The sequence below is a fragment of the Rhipicephalus microplus genome, chromosome 4, assembly GCF_043290135.1.
Source record: "Rhipicephalus microplus isolate Deutch F79 chromosome 4, USDA_Rmic, whole genome shotgun sequence".
In the NCBI taxonomy this organism is placed as follows: domain Eukaryota; kingdom Metazoa; phylum Arthropoda; class Arachnida; order Ixodida; family Ixodidae; genus Rhipicephalus; species Rhipicephalus microplus.
The window spans coordinates 163,682,157-163,699,890 of NC_134703.1; the positions used below are offsets into that span (position 1 = coordinate 163,682,157).

Genomic DNA, 17,734 nt, shown 5'->3' on the forward strand with positions numbered 1-17,734 from the left:
TACCGGTTTTACGTCTCAAACACACCACATGTTCATGAGAATCGCCGTAGTGGTGTGATGTCTATATTTTAATTAGCTGGTTTTCTTAAACGTTCACTGACACCACACAGAACGCAGCTTTCTACCATTTCGCCTGCATCAAATCGTGACTTTCGCGGCCATCATCAAACCCGAGACCTTCCGATTAGCAACCAAAGCGCCATAATTACTGCTCCATCACGTTGAAAATTTCTATACTCTTCTTGAATGAATGATAAGGAAGGCATGAAGATGAGAACAGGGAACAACAAGCATCATCGCTATAGGAAAGCCCCACGAGATGGCTGCTCCAGCACCACCATCTTCCTCGCCCTGTGGCGATCTCCGATCTTTCACCTGTTCGTTAGGCTCGGCCAATAAACCTCCTTAGAGTTGGTAGATTCGGTTGGGTACCCACCCCGCCTACACCCCGAAACTCCGATTTTGCACCCTGCCGTCGACTTTGCAAGTTCACGCTGCCCAACAGACAGTACCTCTCGCAGCCACTGCTTGCCCTGGCCCGGTTTTCGAGTGAGACCTTTGATGTATCCGGGCACCGAAGACCACGAGGTCTAAAACTGGCGGTCATCCTACGAAAAAGTCACTGGACCCAACAGGCATAATAACGCTCCTATATTGGGTACTGTCAACTTTTATCTCACTAATGTTACGAAGTTGTGGTATACGAACCACAACGCAATTTTTATTTGGAACATTACCCGCAGTGCCGTCTTAGGCACGTCACCGACGATCCTGAACCTTGACCAGGTGGCCTTCATCTGGGAGCAGCAAGTATCAGCGACAACCACGCACGGGCAAGGCACCACACAATTTTTCCTGGTGGTGGAATGCGCCGGTCCGGCTCTAAATGCTGGCATCAGTCGATTATGGGCTGAAGGGCACGGCGGCAACTCAACGATGCGGTCGGCTAATCCTCTTCTGTACTTCATGCAGGTGAGCAGGAAGTACGAAAACACCGGCCCACACGTGGTGGTGGCCTCGACATTTTTGCCAATAAAAATTACCTTTCAAGGTTCTTCCAGGAGTTGAAGGTGTAGAAGCAATATTTTGCAGCTTGTTCATAGGTTCCCGTGCTATCACTGTGGGTTGTGTAAACGGTAGCCCATCTGCTTCTAGTGACGTCACTACTTCACTTTGTAGTTATATGCAGAGTGATGTATCAAATGCCCGACTAATCCTTCTGGGTGATCTTCAATGCCAGAAATAGACTGGTAAGCGTTGTATTTCAATTCTGATAGCTCACAATTGATATGCGATCTCATGCTCAATTTCAATATACATAACCCAACGCACGTGAGTACATGCAACATCGTCGAAAATTCTTGAATTAGTTTTTTTAGTTGATCATTTCCCGCAAGAAACAACTAGAATGAAAATAATGGAGGGCATCTCAGATCATAACTTGGTTTATTGCGCTGTAGATGTGAATGACTATAAATCTCACTAACAGGCGTCGCTTTATTATTCTGAATTTACCCATGCTTACGACACAAGCATAATCGATTGTCTTGCTTTCAAATATGATTCATTCGTATTACTTACAGATAACCTATTCATTGACATCGAAACAGTTTGGAGTAGATTTACAAGCATTGGGACGTCATGCATAAAACCCTACGTACCGATTAAAAAGAAAAAAAAACTGGGCGACTAAACCCCTAGATAACACGTGACGTGATACACGCGAAACGAAAGGTAAAACGTCTAAAAAAACTGAACACGACACCAACTATTCTTAGTAGACATTATCTGACTGTAGCTGTTAGTGACATGAGAAGTAAACTAAAGGTTGCTAATAATAATTACTTTGTAAAGATAATTCCCACATTTTTGATAAGCGCTTCAAATACATTTTGGAAATATATAAATGCAAAAAAAGTGATGAGCTCATGCGTTCTTCTGAAGACAACAACAATCTTGCCAACTCCTTCAATGGTTACTTTTAATCAGTTTTTACCTTAGATGTCGGAATTATATTACTCATACAATCTTCAGACCATTCACCAATAGAACCCTCGACAATTACCGAGCAAGGTATTCTAAATCTATTATTAAATATCGATTCCACTAAGGGCCGGGATCCTGACAACATATCAAACATATTCATTAAAAGGTATGCAGAATGGGTAGCTAAATATTTATGTGTAATCTTTATTAAATCAGTGCAATCATGCACTATCCTCGCAGTATGGAAAACTTCAAAAATTACACCAATACACAAAGCCGGCAGCAAATCCATGATTTCAAATTGCAGGTCAATATCACTAACTTGTTCTGGGTGTAAATTGTTAGAACATATGACATTGAAACACATAAGTATTTACCTTGAAAAAAATAATATCCTATCTTCTTCACAACACGGTTTCCGAAAAGGCCTCTCAATGGTTACTCAACTTTTAGAATTAATACACGATACAGCCCAGTTCATTGATAGCCATAAACAAATTGACCTTATCTTCTTAGACTTTTCAAAAGCATTTGATTGTGTATATTATACAAAATAATAAGTAAGTTAGAAGTTACTCTTGAAGATAGTTTCATTTTTCACTGAATTATGAATTATTTAGCCAATCTCTGACAGTTTGTACATCTACAGAACACCACCTCTAGAATAGCAGCAGTCACGTCAGGCGTGCCACAGGGCAGTGTGTTAGTACCAATATCATTCACAATATTCATTATAGATCCATTCCTCTCAATTGAAGTAAAGCTAATAAGGCTCTTTGCAGACTACTGCATATTTTACCAGCAAATAATACTCCTACGGATCACCTAATTCTTAACAGAGCACTAGAAGAAGTAAACGCGTGGTGCGAAAAAATGGCAAATGTCGCTTAATATTGGTAAATGTGTTTTCATGATAACAACACGCAAAAAAACACATGTTCAACTTTTCTTACACTATTGACAACTACCCTTAGCCACAGTCTCTAGCCACGAATATCTAGAAGTAACGATTCCAAACGACCTGTTATAGGATACACGCATTGATATTATTACTAGCAAAGTTCTTAAAAGACTTTTTTTATTGAAAAGACGTCTTAAACACCCACTACCAAATACCAGACTAATAGCTTACACTTTCCTCGTCAGATTTATATTAGAATATGCCAGCCCTGTCTGGTTCCCGTATACCACCCACAGATTAATAAAGTAGCAGCGGTTCAAGGAAAGTTAATATTGTATACTTTTAACAAGTATAGACTGACAGACTCACCGACGCACCTGCTCAATAACGCTGGAATTCTAACACTACAAAACCGAAGAAACTAAACAAGACTAAAGCTAATGTTTCAACTACTCCACAACATAATCAAAATGAATACTTCAAGGTATATATCTTTTTTTCGCGGCAGACCAACCAATCTTAATCATTCCCATACTCTTGTATATTACTCTTTTAACACTAATTGCTTTAAATACTAACTTTACTCTCTGACCAATAAAGTTTGAAGCTCAATGAAACCCACCTTAAGCACTGAATCATCCACAAACTTACTCACAGCTGCAGTTGAAAGCGAATTGCTCTCCTCGCAAATCGCACTAACGACATCACATCATCAATAAACCCAATAAACGATGAGTCAGTGTGATGTTATTAATACAAAAGTTGTGTTTTTATTATCGTTATATTTAAAGTGACATGTTTTTATTAGCTTATTGTTCATAAAATTGTTTGAATAAGTTGTTCAATAAAAATGCCTACTTGTTGTTCCTGCCCCATATTACAAAACCATGCATCATCTTTTTGCAGTTGTTTTTAACCATAACCTAGTTCATGATTTCGCTATTACTAAAATTGTTCAATTGTCTGTTCTTATAATGATAGTGTATAATCTATCAATTGTATGTTATTTTGTAATTCCGGTTATTTCTCGAGTTTTCCATCAGCATGACTTTTTGTAAACATATATTTGCTTTCATATGCATGCCCTCCCTGCTATAATCTCTGATGAGGTTGGGAGTATTATTAAATAAATGATAATAAATTAATGCGGAGAGCACAGTGACTCATAGAATGAATCCGCAGCCTTGCGGCCAACTGAATCAGTTGGTAACATATTCCAATTGACAATGGCTTGCGGAAAAAAAGAATACCTAAACAGATCCTTTGTGGGGTCGTGTGGCCGTACTTTAAATTTGTGGTCATGACGAGAAGATAAATATAGCACTGGTTCTAATATTTTGAAGGATTAATGCCTGTTTTCTTGTTATAGACTGAATATTATATTTTCAATCTTAGATCACGTATTCGATCTTGTAAGTATTACCAATTAAGTTCTCTTTACATATATTGGGAGCTTTCAGTTCGGCCATACTTTCCCAGAACAAATCTTGCTGGTATTGACTAAATGCGCTCTAGTGCATGAATATGTACTTTGTGAATTGAATCCCATACAGGACAGGCGTAATCCACTATTGGTCTGACATAGGCGTAATATGCGGCCTGTTTAACCTCCTTGGTTACATGTTTAGATTTTTTTTGTAAAAAGACTAGGGCTTTTCCAGCTGTGCTGAGAACCCTCGCAATGCGTTCAGATTATACCCCTTCCTCAGAAAACGTGACATCGAAGTACTTGTATTTGTGTTCTTTCGTAATAACTTCATTGTTTAGGATGTACTGATATGTAAATTTTTTGGCCCTTAAAGTGAGACTAACGTGAACGCATTTATTAGTGTTTAGTTTTATGTCAAAAATTTTACACCATATCTCCACGTGATTAAGGTCATCCTGAAGCTGGGTGGAATCCGTTTGGTCGGTCAGTTCAGTATACAACACACAGTCGTCAGCAAAGATTCTAATACGACCCTTAGTTGTATACGAAATATAAATGATAAACTCATGAAAGAGAAGTGGGCTGAATGCGGAATCCTCAGGTACCCCTGATGTCACCGAAACTAAACATGAACATGATCTACCTAGAACAACCTTCTGTATACTTGAAGGTAAATAGTGCACAATCAATGGGCAAATGGTTTGATGAATGTTCAAGTTCTGCAGTTCTTGAATAAGAATGTAGTGTGATACTGTGTCGAAGGCCCTTCTGAAATCTAAAAATAAACAATCTGTCCTCTAATATCCAAAAGTGATGCTGTATCATGATATATTTCAATTAATTAGAATCTACATGAAAAACTCTGTCTAAATCTGCGTTGTTTAGGATCAAAATATTATTGAAGTCAGGTGATTCTATAAAGCAGAAAAAGAACATTTTCAAGTACATTACAAGAAAGCGGCTTCAGAGACATTGGTCTGTAACTTTATACGCCTGATTTAGAACCACTTTTGAAAACAGGCACAACATTAGCCATTTTCCAGTCATCAGGGAGCTTGCCTTCATCGATTGAGTTTTTGTAGATAACATAAAGATAACAAGCTGCTGCCCCAAAGCAGTGTTTTAAAGCTTTTGGTGATATGCCAACTGGGCCAGTCGCTTTACCTTCTTCAATGTGCTACAACTTGATTATGCCAATAAATGAAAGCTTTATCTCACCCACAGGCAAACATTGTTCTTTTTATTCGCGAAATTACTTGTGTAGGAGGGCCGACAACCAATTTAAAAAAGTTGTTGAAAAGTGTGGCTTTATCTCTACCCTCAGTTACAATATCGCCACCGTAACGTAGATTTGACGGACTAACCTTCTCACTACCACAATGTCTCATACACTTCTAAAGCCTCTTCTTATTAGGAAATTCAGCGGCCAAACTCTTGAAATACTTTTTTCTTGGCTTCTCCCAGTTTAAATTTATAAAGTGATGCCCAGGAGCAGAATTCAGAGGCTATGCTGGGGCCCTTTCAGCCGCACCCCGTCACCGTGCCTCTTATTTACGCTGAGGCAGTAAGGTAGCAGCATCCTCATTAGCCGCTGCCGTTCCAGGACCTGCTGAATACCTAAGCCCCGACTCAAGATTCCCCCGCATGGGCTCCATTTATTGCTACCACAACCTCCACTGAGCTGTCCGTTGCATAGCCTGCTCCCCTTGCTGCAAAGTTCTGGAGAACGCACAGAAACCGGCCCATCTGTTTTGCATGCGGTGGCCCTGGCCTTATCGCCCGATACTGCCGTCGTCACATGCCAAGATACACAGACGCTCAGACACAAAACAGGTACATGGACCCTCCTCTGCCTCGCTTTAAAAATTTGGATACTCAGTCAAGCGAGTCTTGATGCCACTATCTGCGAACTGCGTCTGGTCGTTCACCTTCCCCCCGTCGTTGCCCCTTGTCACCCATGCGTCGTCACCCAGCCAGCTCCTGAATACGAGGAAACCAGCCGCCGCAGTTCCGGAGGCAACAACTGTGCTTTTGAAATATTCGAGTCCTCGAGCTTTGGCATCGAATATTGTCGAAGCTTTTGTAGAAGATACTTGTGCATAGGCTGTTGTTGATACCAGTGCTGCCGTTTCCGTTTAAGACGCTAAGCTTGGTCACACGCTTCGAAAAGTGACTACGCCTCTTAATATGATGTCCTTGCGTACAGCGCATGGGAAACCTGTTGGGCCTGTAGCCTCCTGTACTGTCCCACTGATCATCGCGAAGGACCACTACACGGTTGAGTTTATTGTCCTTTCAACACGCTCACACGACATCATGCTTCACTGTGATCTTTTAATGTGTAACCATGCCCTTATTGATTGTGCAAGGTCTGAACTTTAACTCTTTCTGTTTTACGACTAATTCGCCGAACACACTCAGCCCGCCGTACACAAAGTCGTCGTCAAAGAAGGCACTGAAATTCACCCGACAGAATCTGTGTTGCTTTCCGTGTTCTGTGATAGCATTTGGGACTAAGCTGCATTCTTTGAACCATCAAGCCTCTTCCTTAGTCTAAAACCACTTGTTCTGCCATATGCGACCCTTTTCATTTCTGAAGGAAACGTTGCTCTCTGCTTTATCAATTCCCACCCTTATACCGTTACAAATTTTTGTATACCGTTACAATTTACAAATAAAACAAATTTTTACCATGCCACCAGATCCTGCCAGTGACTACGGTACCATCAGTGCCCTCCTCAACCTTCCAATGTACCACATTTAGATTTTTTCAATTCGTCAATCGCTGAATAACTGTCGCCATTCGAACACTCTGAGCTTTGCCAGCTGTTCTACCAGTTCCGCGAATCCTTTGATGTCACTCAATCTACCCTGGCTCAAACTTTCAGTTTTTTTCACCTCATCGTTGCAGGTTTCAATGCGCCAGTACGACAGTGATTGTGTTTAGAAAAAGTGGCTAATAATTTTCAGTACTTCGTACTTGAATATAGGAAAGCGCAAAGCCGTCTCGTGAACCTCACAACCAAATGATGCTCCGGCACCCGGGTTGTAAAGCATCTATTGCATTTTTACCCTGTTTCCAATGCCGAACATTAGGTTATATCACCAAAGAGGTTGATGTTATGCTCAAGCGCAACGTTATCCGACCTTCCCAAGTGCAAGGGCATCACCTGTCCTTCTCGTTAAGAAGGATGGTTTGATTCGCTTCTACGTAAATTGCAGGCGCTCAAGTAAGATGACTCTAAGAAATGTATACCCTTTGCTCAGAATTTGTTGACGCTCTTGATTTATTACAAGGCACTGAGTGTTTTTTTTCTTTTTGAACGCTAGATTTGCATTCCAGGTATTGACAGGTGTGCTTAGCAGATGCCCATCGTCCAAAAACAGCCTTAGTAACAACCTACGGGCTATATGATTTCAATTTCATGCACTTTGGCCTCTGCAATGCGCCGGTAACATTCGAGCGCATGATGGACATGGTTCTACGGGGTGTGAAACGGAACATATTCTTCTGATACTTCCACGGTATTGTCGTCTTTGCAATCCATTTCGCAACATACTGCTACGGTATGAGCCGGGCTGTAGTAAGTGCCGGGTAGGTAGAAGAGGAGGACGACGTTGTCTGGTGACGCCTGAGGACTCCATCTTTGTCAACTAGGTGACCGAGGACTAAAGCTTGTCGTTCACCAAACCGGCACTTTTTAGAATTCAAAACCAAGCCAGCCTTTCCGACACAGTCTAAAACAAGGCTTAAACGGACGTTGTGCTCTTCAAAGGTACGCCCAAAAATGACGACGTCATCCAGGTAGCATAAGCACACCTGCCATTTATTACCACGAAGGACAGAGTCCATAAACCTTTCAAAAGTGGCGGGGGCGTTGCAAAGCCCAAACGGCATCACATTGAATTGGTACAGTCCATCGGGCATCACGAATGCGGCCTTCTCCTTGTCTGAAGGGTGCATAGGTATCTGCAAATATCCTGATTGTAGGTCTATTGAAAAAAAGTACGAATCCGAGTGTAAGCAGTCAATAACATCGTCAATCCTAGGCAGCGGATATGCATCTTTTTTGGTCATGGCGTTGAATCTTCTGTAATCAACGCAGAACCGCCAGGCACCATCTTTATTTTTAACCAAGATGACCGGTGTTCCCACGGGCTATACGACTCTTCAATGACACCCTTCTTCAGCATTTCCTGAACCTGGTCGGCAATAAATTTCCGTTATGATGACGACACTCAGTAAGGCTTTTGTCGGATCGGGTGGGCAGTGCTGGTGTCAATCCTATGGTGAGCGCGAGAACATGGTAAAGGCAGTGGCTTCTCTTGGCAAAAGTAAAACACAGAAGCATGTCACCTCAACAGATGGCGTAACGTCTGCTGCTCGTGTGACCACAAAGTGGCGCTAATCATACCTAGGATCTGCGACTCATAAGAGTAACTGCATTTGCCAGAGACTGTACCTTTCTCGCTTCCATCGTTGTTAACGACCGCTACAGAACCATCAGTGGAATCATCGAAGACGCCAAGCTTCATTCCTCGATCGAGCACAACCGGCATTGACGAAGAGTTTAGTGCCCACAGAAAGGTTTCTACTTCATCAACAGATACCAAGCAACGAGGGACGAGTATGCCTTTCATAGCACATTGAACGATGGCAGGTTCAACGATGAAATCAAAAGATGTGGCAGATTCTGGGTCGAACACTGCAACTGACCTCATTGACCACGGCAGCACTGTCAGCTCGTCGGAAACAATCAGAGCATCTTTCGCGCCCTGCGGCGCCTCATCGACGAGGGCAGGAACAATGTCACCGCTGACGGAAAGTTCCCCGCTTCCACAATCGACGAAAGCGCCACATCTTTGAACAAAGTCAAGACCGAGAATCACATCGTGGATACCACGTTGCAGCACAAGAAACTCTGTTGGGAACACCTGTCCTACCAATAAGACATTGACGGCACAAACTCCGGCTGGATGAAGTACTTCCCCACCAACACCACAAAACCTTGTGGATTCGCCCCAAGAAAACATAACTTTGCGGCCAATGCGACTTTTGAAAGAAAGACTCATAACTGATATCGTAGCACCAGTGTCCACCAAAGCACTTGTACAAAATCCATCTATTTCCACACGTATCTTGTTCTTCGACATTGTAACTGGCGGAGGCATCTGAGGCAAATCCTGTTGTGCGACCTCACCTCCATCGGTCGCGCTGGCTAGTTTCCCGGTGGCAGCGGTGATGACAGGCGTCGTCCCGGCGAAGGGGAATGATGCAGTCGGCCAGATGGAGGCGTCAAACTACGGTCAGAAGCGGGAGAACTGCCACGGTGATTTCCCCGCCGTCAGGTACTCCTGGAATAGGCGGGCCAATGACCGTTGTTGTGACCAGTGCCCGCTGGCGGAAACTCTGATGGGGAATGATATCGGGATGTCAGCCCTCTCTGTCGACGACAGAACCGAGCTATATGCCCGGCAATACCACAACGGTAGCACACAGGGGCTTGGTAGCACACAGTCATCGGTAGCACACAGTCATCGATGCCTGCTGTCGCAATTGACACTGGAGAGCGAGAGGGAGGTGGTGCGGGTGTAGCTTCGTACGGCATCGGGCGAGCGTGTCGAGTGAGCTCTTCTCGAATGATCTGGCGTGTTGACGACGCGATATCAAGCGGCGTGTATTCGTCAACACTTGCCACGGTGGTTACATTCGGTAGGCGACCGAACTTGGGGGTGATACGTCACATCTTCAGGGTCTCGAATGTGTGACAGTGTTTTATGACGTCGGTTACCATAGCAAGGTTGTCTTTGCTGATGAGGAACTGATACACATCCTCGGCAATGCCCTTCAACAGGTGGCCAACTTTGTCTTCCTCTGACATAGAAGGGCTTACAATCTTGCAGAGCTTCAAGATTGCCTCTACATAGGTCGTGCACGTCTCTCCTGCGATCTGAGCTCTCTGCAGGAACGTTTGTTCGGCCTGCTTTCTCTTAGCTACGGAGTCCCCAAAGCACGCTCTTATTTCGGAAACGAAGCAATCCCATAAGGTGAGGGCATCTCCGTGGTTCTCGTACCAACGAGTGCTGTGTCCGTTAAGAAAAATACTACATCGGTCAGCTGGGTCGCCGCATCCCACTGGTAGTATTTGCTCACCCGTTTGTAGTGTGTGAGCCAGGCGTCCACGTCCTCGCCAGATTTGCCACAAGATGCGCGAGGCACTATCAGATCCTGACGCAACCAGGGACCAGCCGCACGCAAACCTGGCACTAGTGGCGCTGCTGGGACTGGTAGAAGATCTGCAGCTGCGGGGATCCAGTTTCCTTCTTGGCCGTGAGACGTCTCAGCTGCCAGTGGTAATGGGGGAAGTCCAGCAAGGCGGCGGCTTCGTCGTAGATCAGGCGCTTGAAGCGTCGTGTTGCTTGGTTGATTACCCCGCGCTTCCACCACGAAACTGTTACGGTTGAATTAAAGGATCATCATCATCATCATCATCATCATCATCATCACCAGCCTGACTACGTCCATTGCAGGACAAAGGCCTCTCCCATGTTCCGCCAGTTAACCCGGTCCTGTGCTTGCTGCTGCTAATTTATACCCACAAACTTAATCTCATCTGCCCACCTAACCTTCTGTCTCCCCCTAAGCTGCTTCCCTTCTCTGGGAATCCAGTTAGTTACCCTTAATGACCAGCGGTTATCCTGTCTACGCGCTACATGTCCGGCCCATGTCCATTTCCTCTTCTTTATTTCAACTATGATATCCTTAACCCCCGTTTGTCCCCTAATACACTCTGCTCTCTTCTTGTCTCTTAAGGTTACACCTACCATTTTTCTTTCTATTGCTCGCTGCGTCGTCCTCAATTTCAGCTGAACCTTCTTTGTAAGTCTCCAGGTTTCTGCTCCGTTGCTAAGTACCGGCAAGATGCAGCTGTTATACACCTTCCTCTTGAGGGATAGTGGCAATATACCTGTCATATTTCGGGAGTGCTTGCCGAATGTGCTCCACCCCATTCTTATTCTTCTAGTTACTTAAATCTCGTGGTTCGGTTCTGCGGTTATTACCTGCCCTAAGTAGACATAGTCATTTACAACTTCAAGTGCACTATTACCTATCTCGAAGTGCTGCTCCTTTCTGAGGTTGTTGTACATTACTTTCGTTTTCTGAAGATTAATTTTAAGACCCACCTTTCTGCTCTCTTTGTCTAACTCCTTATACATGAGTTGCAATTCGTCCCCTGAGTTACTCAGCAATGCAATGTCATCGGCGAAGCGCAGGTTACTAAGGTATTTTCCATTGACTCTTATCCCTAACTGTTCCCATTCTAGGCTTCTGAAAACTTCCTGTAAGCACGCGGTAAATAGCATTGGGGAGATTGTGTCCCCCTGCCTTACACGCTTTTTGATTGGTATTCTGTTGCTTTCTTTATGAAGCACTATGGTAGCAGTTGATCCACTGTAGATTTCTTCCAGAATGTTTAGATATACTGCATCTACGGCCTGATTCCGCAGTGTCTGCATGACGGCTGATATTTCAACTGAATCAAACGCCTTCTCGTAATCTATGAAGGCTATGTATAGTGGTTGGTTATATTCTGAGCATTTTTCTTTTACCTGATTGATAGTATGGATGTGGTCAATTGTTGAGTAGCCTGTCCGAAATCCTGCTTGTTCCTTTGGTTGATTAAATTTTAATGTTTTCTTTACTCTGTTAGCAATTACCTTTGTAAATAGCTCGTATACTACAGAGAGCAAGCTAATCGGCCTGTAATTATTCAAGTCCTTGTCATCTCCTTTCTTATGTATTAAGATGATGTTAGCGTTCTTTCAAGGCTCTGGTACTCTTCCCGTCAGGAGACACCTCGTAAACAGGGTGGCTAGTTTTTCAAACACAATCTGTCCTCCATCTTTCAGCAGATCTGATGTTACCTGACCCTCACCAGCAGCTTTGCCTCTTTGCATGCTCTCAAAAGCTTTTCTGACTTCTTCTATCATTACTGGTGGGGTGTCATCTGGGTTACTGCTAGTTCTTATAGTATTAAGGTCGTAGTTGTCTCGGCTACTGTACAGATCTCTGTAAACCTCCTCGGCTATATTAATTATGCTATCCATATTGGTAGGTATTATGCCTTCTTTGTCCCTTAGTGCATACATCTGACTTCTGCCTATCCCAAGTTTCCTGTTCACTGCTTTGACGCTTACTCTGTTTTCAGAGCGTGTTCAATTCTCTCCATGTTATACCTTCTTACATCGCATACCTTACGTCTATTAATCAACTTCATATTAATTAAAGGATATGTGGATTCATTTATAGGGTGAGGATGAAGTTCGGCAGTCGCTGTAAAGATGGAGTCCAAGATGGAGTAACAATACCTTGACCACCTGAAACAAGTCCTCACGTGTCTAAAAAATGCTCAGCTCCAACTGAATCTGAACATACGCTATTCGCTGCGCTGAAGCTCACCATTATCGATCCTGTCGTGTCAAAGGACGGCGTTCTTCCAGACCCAGCTAAACTACCCGCTGTCACTGAAATCATCAAACCAACGATTGTAAAACAGTTATGCAACTTCATAGGGTTATGCTCCTATTTTCGTCAGTTTGTGCGCAACTTCACCTCCATAATTGTGCCTATGATACAATTTTTAAGCAGCGCCAACGTCTCGTTATGGTGTTCCTAGTGTGATCACGCATTTACCGATCTTCTCAGTCTCCGGATATCACCACTTATACTTGGCCACAACAGTACCACGGCTTCAACTCAGATTCACACAGACGCCAGAGTATCGGTCTCGGTGCAGTTTACGCTCAACGAAAGCCTGGGTCCCGCGAGTATGTGTCGCATACGATGAGCAGAACGCTCACGAAGGCTAAGTTAAGCTGCAGTGTTGCCGAAAAAAAGGGTTCTTGGCCATACTCTGGGTGTTTCTCAAGTTCCGCCTGGCTGCCTGTTTGCTGCTGTTACAGATCATGCGGCATTAGGTTGCATTATGCTGGTTCTCATCGCTCAAGGCTCATCACCTCACCTTGCTCATTGAGCTCGCCAACTTCAAGAGTATGACATACGCGTGGTATAGCGTTCCAACCACCAACAGGGTGATACTGGTGTGCTCTCGTAATCAGCACTGGCCACTAAGGCTGCCTCCGTATCCTCTATAGAACAGGTGCTGTCAGCTTTTGACGTCGGCACAATCTCCTCTGCACAGTGCGACAATCTACAGGGTAGCTTCGCTTCTAGACGTTTTATCTGAGGCACTGACACTTCTGACCACTTGAGCAATGCGACGCCAGGCTTCGCACTTCATCATTCGAGCCGACCTTTTGTACCAATGCCATTACTCGCCAGATGTCAGGAATTGGCTGCTCATTATTCCCCGAAAGCTGCACTCTACAGTCTGTGCATCATTTCACTCTGTCCCGCAAAGCTCTTGCGCCGGTTTCTTCAAGACCTACGAAATTGTACAGAAAACGCACTACTGGCGTGGGATGTTTAACTTTGTTCGGCAGTTTTTTCGCGGCTGTCATGAGTGTCAGCGACGGGAAATGCCACCACAATCCGGAGCAGCTCCACTACAGCCACCTGCCTGCCCCGACCACCCATTCAATCGCGTCACAGTTAACCTTCATGGACCGTTGCCATTGACCATGGCAGGTAACCGGTGGGCTATCATTGCTGCTGATCACCTGACATAGTACGCCGACGCCTCTGCTCATACTGCGGCGTTAGCTCCAGACGTCGCAGCTTTCATCCTCGCTCTTTTTGCACAACGTCATGACTCTTCTCGTGAACTTCTCAGTGACCGGGTCGTGTAATTGTATCCTACGTAACTTAAGCACTTCTCAACCGGTGTCATATTGTACACTTGATCAGTACTGATTACCACCCTCAGACGAGTGACTTCACAGAGTGGTTTAATAAGAACCTTGGTGACATGCTCGCGACGCATGTTGTATCAGTTCTTTCGTATGAGGCCTACGAGTATAACACCACTTCTACAGCGTCGTGAACCATCGCAGACAGTGAACACTTTGCTTCCATACGCATTAGATGCATCTGAGTGCACAACCGTGTCCGAAGCTGTCCGTTCCGCCAAAGAATGCCGCATACGAAAGAAGCAGTGTACAACGGCTGAAAAAAACGCCAGAAAGAAGCCCACGATTACAACCACCTTCTTGCCGTGAAGTACGCCACTGTAACCCTTGTATGGCTGTATGTACGACTCTGTGCACCTTGTTTGTCTACCAACCTACTCTGAAAGAACTATGGTTCATACCGCCTGGTACAGAGGTCACATCACCTGTGAATTACGCCATTGAACTGCTTACACTGCATAGTTGATATTATCGGCGTGGACACGATGTTGTTCACGTAGATCACTTGAAGCCGTACTTAGACCCGCTCGTTCCCACCTGTTAGAACGCCAGGATGGCTTCATCTTTCTTGACGGGGGCAATTTTAAGGAAGGAATGAAGAAAACACCAGGAAGCGAGAAGAATCATCGCGAGAGGTAGGCATCGTGATATCGGCGCTCGAGCACTACCATCTTTCTCCTCTTGTGCCTATCTCAAAACTTCAGCGTGTTCGTTAGGCTCGCCCAATAAACCTCCTTACAGCAATAATATTTTATATCTATGTACCAACTGACACAGACTTCCACGTTGCTGAAATAGTTCCGTAGAGGGTATATATACGTATATTGAAAACGCTATAGGTTCAGGGCCGTTTCGCCTGACCATAACTCAATGACAGCTCTGTCCGCACTGCGTGAAATTTCAAGAAATTTGTCATAAGGAGGCATCGCTCACCTGTGACTTGCGCCAGGCCACGGAAAGCTTTTACGCGCCGCCCCATGGCGCTCCTTATATACTGGCCCTCAATGACGTGGCAGCGCTGTGGTTGGCCAAACGTGTTATACCGTCTCTACGTCAGCTTGACAGGCACCGAACGGCAACCGTAATGTGACCTGCCTGGTAATTCAGCCCTGATCGACGCCGAGTGCTTTTAAATCTGCTTAGCGCAATCACGCCAATGCCTAGGACACAATCAGAGTACATTCCAGGGGCGTTCATTGCGACTCCGTGTGGTCGCTTGGAGCTCGCTCGCGCGCAACTACGTGGACAGTTCCGTGCACTCGAAGTAGGGTTCTGTTCGAACCCAGTTAGTTCTTTCGAATACTACAAAAGCTACATATTTTATAAGACTATCATTAAATAGTTTTCAATGACTTTCAATATCTTATACTGTACCTATATGACAATTAGGTACTGATACTTCTCACCCATACGATGACAGAGCATTGGGATCATGGTTCAAGGAGCTTCAGGGCGTAAACTTTAGCGCACGTATGAAATCACTGGTTAATAAAATGAGGCGGAATGGAGCTTCAAAAATGGTAAATTTCACGTTACAGTTTAGAGTTCTGAAAGATCGTATCAAACGACCGTACACTGAATAAATAAAGCAATAAACAAGCTTGGACTATCTCTACTATTTTATGATCACACTCATTACAATCCCTAGCAGCTATTGTTTTTCTCTTTTTTGAAAATAAGTATCCCTGCTAATGAACTTATGCGCTGCGCTTTATCCACATGTTAATTATGGGCGTTTACAGCTGCTAAACAGCCATCACGTGATATGTTGCGTAATACCACTGAAATAAAAAGACAAAGCATTTATAAAGCTCACCCAACGTTGCGCAGCACTGCGTAGAAATAAAAGCGAGAGGCGCAACCGTCTTTCAACACAACAGCCTGGATGCACAATTCGAGGCAGCACCCGTCGTACATAATGAACGTTCACGCTCCCACACGAAATGAATGTAGCACTTTCGGTTTTCTTAAATTTGTTGCCTTCTGCAGATTCCGCTAACAAAATTATTGAGGTGCGCTTACTAGGAAATCGTACATTTGGCCCTCCTAAGAGGTCATTCTCCGTTTAATGTAGGCAAAGAATGGGCCAATTGAAGTAACACTGTAAGACGCCACATTGTCTATAATGTGTACGACAACTCGGTTCATCGCAGGTAAAGGGGAAGAAAAAAATTAAGTTCTGTACTGTGGGACAACGTAGTTCAATTGTTCCATTACACGTTTTTTTAGAAAATGACAGTCGGTAATGTTGCTGTAGACCTTCACGACTCTCTGTTACGGAAATGTGCAATGCTCTAATATTTGCTACTTCTCAATATTTAACAATTGAACTTACATTGTCATTACAATAACAATGTCTGGAAAGCTACGAAATAAGATAGAAAATTCTTAATGAGTTATTAGGCCTGGTTAAAGCAGCCACAAGCTTTAATGTGCCTCACTTCATATACAACTGGAAGATTACGGAAGTGCTACAAGAAAAATAAGCGCTATTTATATGGGTCTTTTTTGTATCGTCTTTTGACTTTTTTCGCTAATGGAAGGCTTACAAACTATTGCTCAAGCAAAAAGATTTTAAAGTACAGATAGTTATACAGCTGTTTCTGTAATAGAAGTTATAGTGCATTCACCTGATTCACTTCAAGTTGATAGAAATTATAGCGTCAAAAGTAAACTTTCCCGTCGCCCCACATTAGGGCTTTGCCAACTTGTGATCCCTAAGCTGTATATTTTTTATATAGTGAGTAAATGTCGCTTTCTTGAACGAAGAACCCGATATAATCTGCGTAAAGCCAGACATTGACGTTCTTGGCAATTGGCATACAGCTCATCAGTCCATTAAATAACACTGAATATAGCACACACCGAACTTCACGTTTCTGCGTGTATTTAGGTGAACAACATTTATCCTTAACGCAATAAAACTCTCTCGGCTTTAAGAAGTCTGCTATCCAATCAATCATTTATAGCGAAAGCTTTGCTGATTGTTCAGTAAAATGAAGTGCTCGACGCTGTCATGAACTCAAGCAACGCCACAGCCGCTGCACAAATAACGAAGTTTTTTATCCAGTGGCTGTGGCAATGTTGAGGGTTACTGGTTACTAATACAGCGTATTGTTTCCTTTCAGAGCAAGCTCTATTCAAGTTTATAAATCATTATGGACAAACCAAATCGAGCAGTCACTATGAAGATATGAAGACGAAATTGGTTTGATTTTATTAAGAACATATTTGCCACCCAGATATTTAATAGGCCATCTTGGATCCTCTCGAATAGTTTGATCATGCTAGATGTTAGTGACATGGGTCTTATACATTATATGCGAAACACCTCTTTTACTAGCCTAAGTAACGCTGTTCCTCCGTCCACACCGCTCCCCTCACCGCAGGTGTTGGAGCGGTGCCAAGTAGCTCATGCCCTCGTAGCAGTGGGTGGTGACGTCTCTCTCTCTCGCCTGCCGCGCGCTCACCCCGTGTCAGCTCTCTATGGCTTCGCCCACTCCACCGCTCGCAACACTCGAGCCCACTCCTGACGTGGGCATCATCTC

The 17,734-nt window shown here is 44.0% G+C and overlaps 1 protein-coding gene across 1 annotated transcript in view; it reads right to left on the minus strand.

Moving 5' to 3' along the window:
- The window catches only part of LOC119171496 (uncharacterized), a 28,537-nt gene extending 13,403 nt beyond the window's left edge, over positions 1 to 15,134 (minus strand). Inside the window, exon 1 of the mRNA XM_037422291.2 lies at positions 15,120 to 15,134. The gene's annotated coding sequence lies outside the window, so the exon portion shown is untranslated. The remainder of the gene's footprint in view (positions 1 to 15,119) is intronic.
- Between the last annotated feature and the right edge of the window lie 2,600 nt (positions 15,135 to 17,734).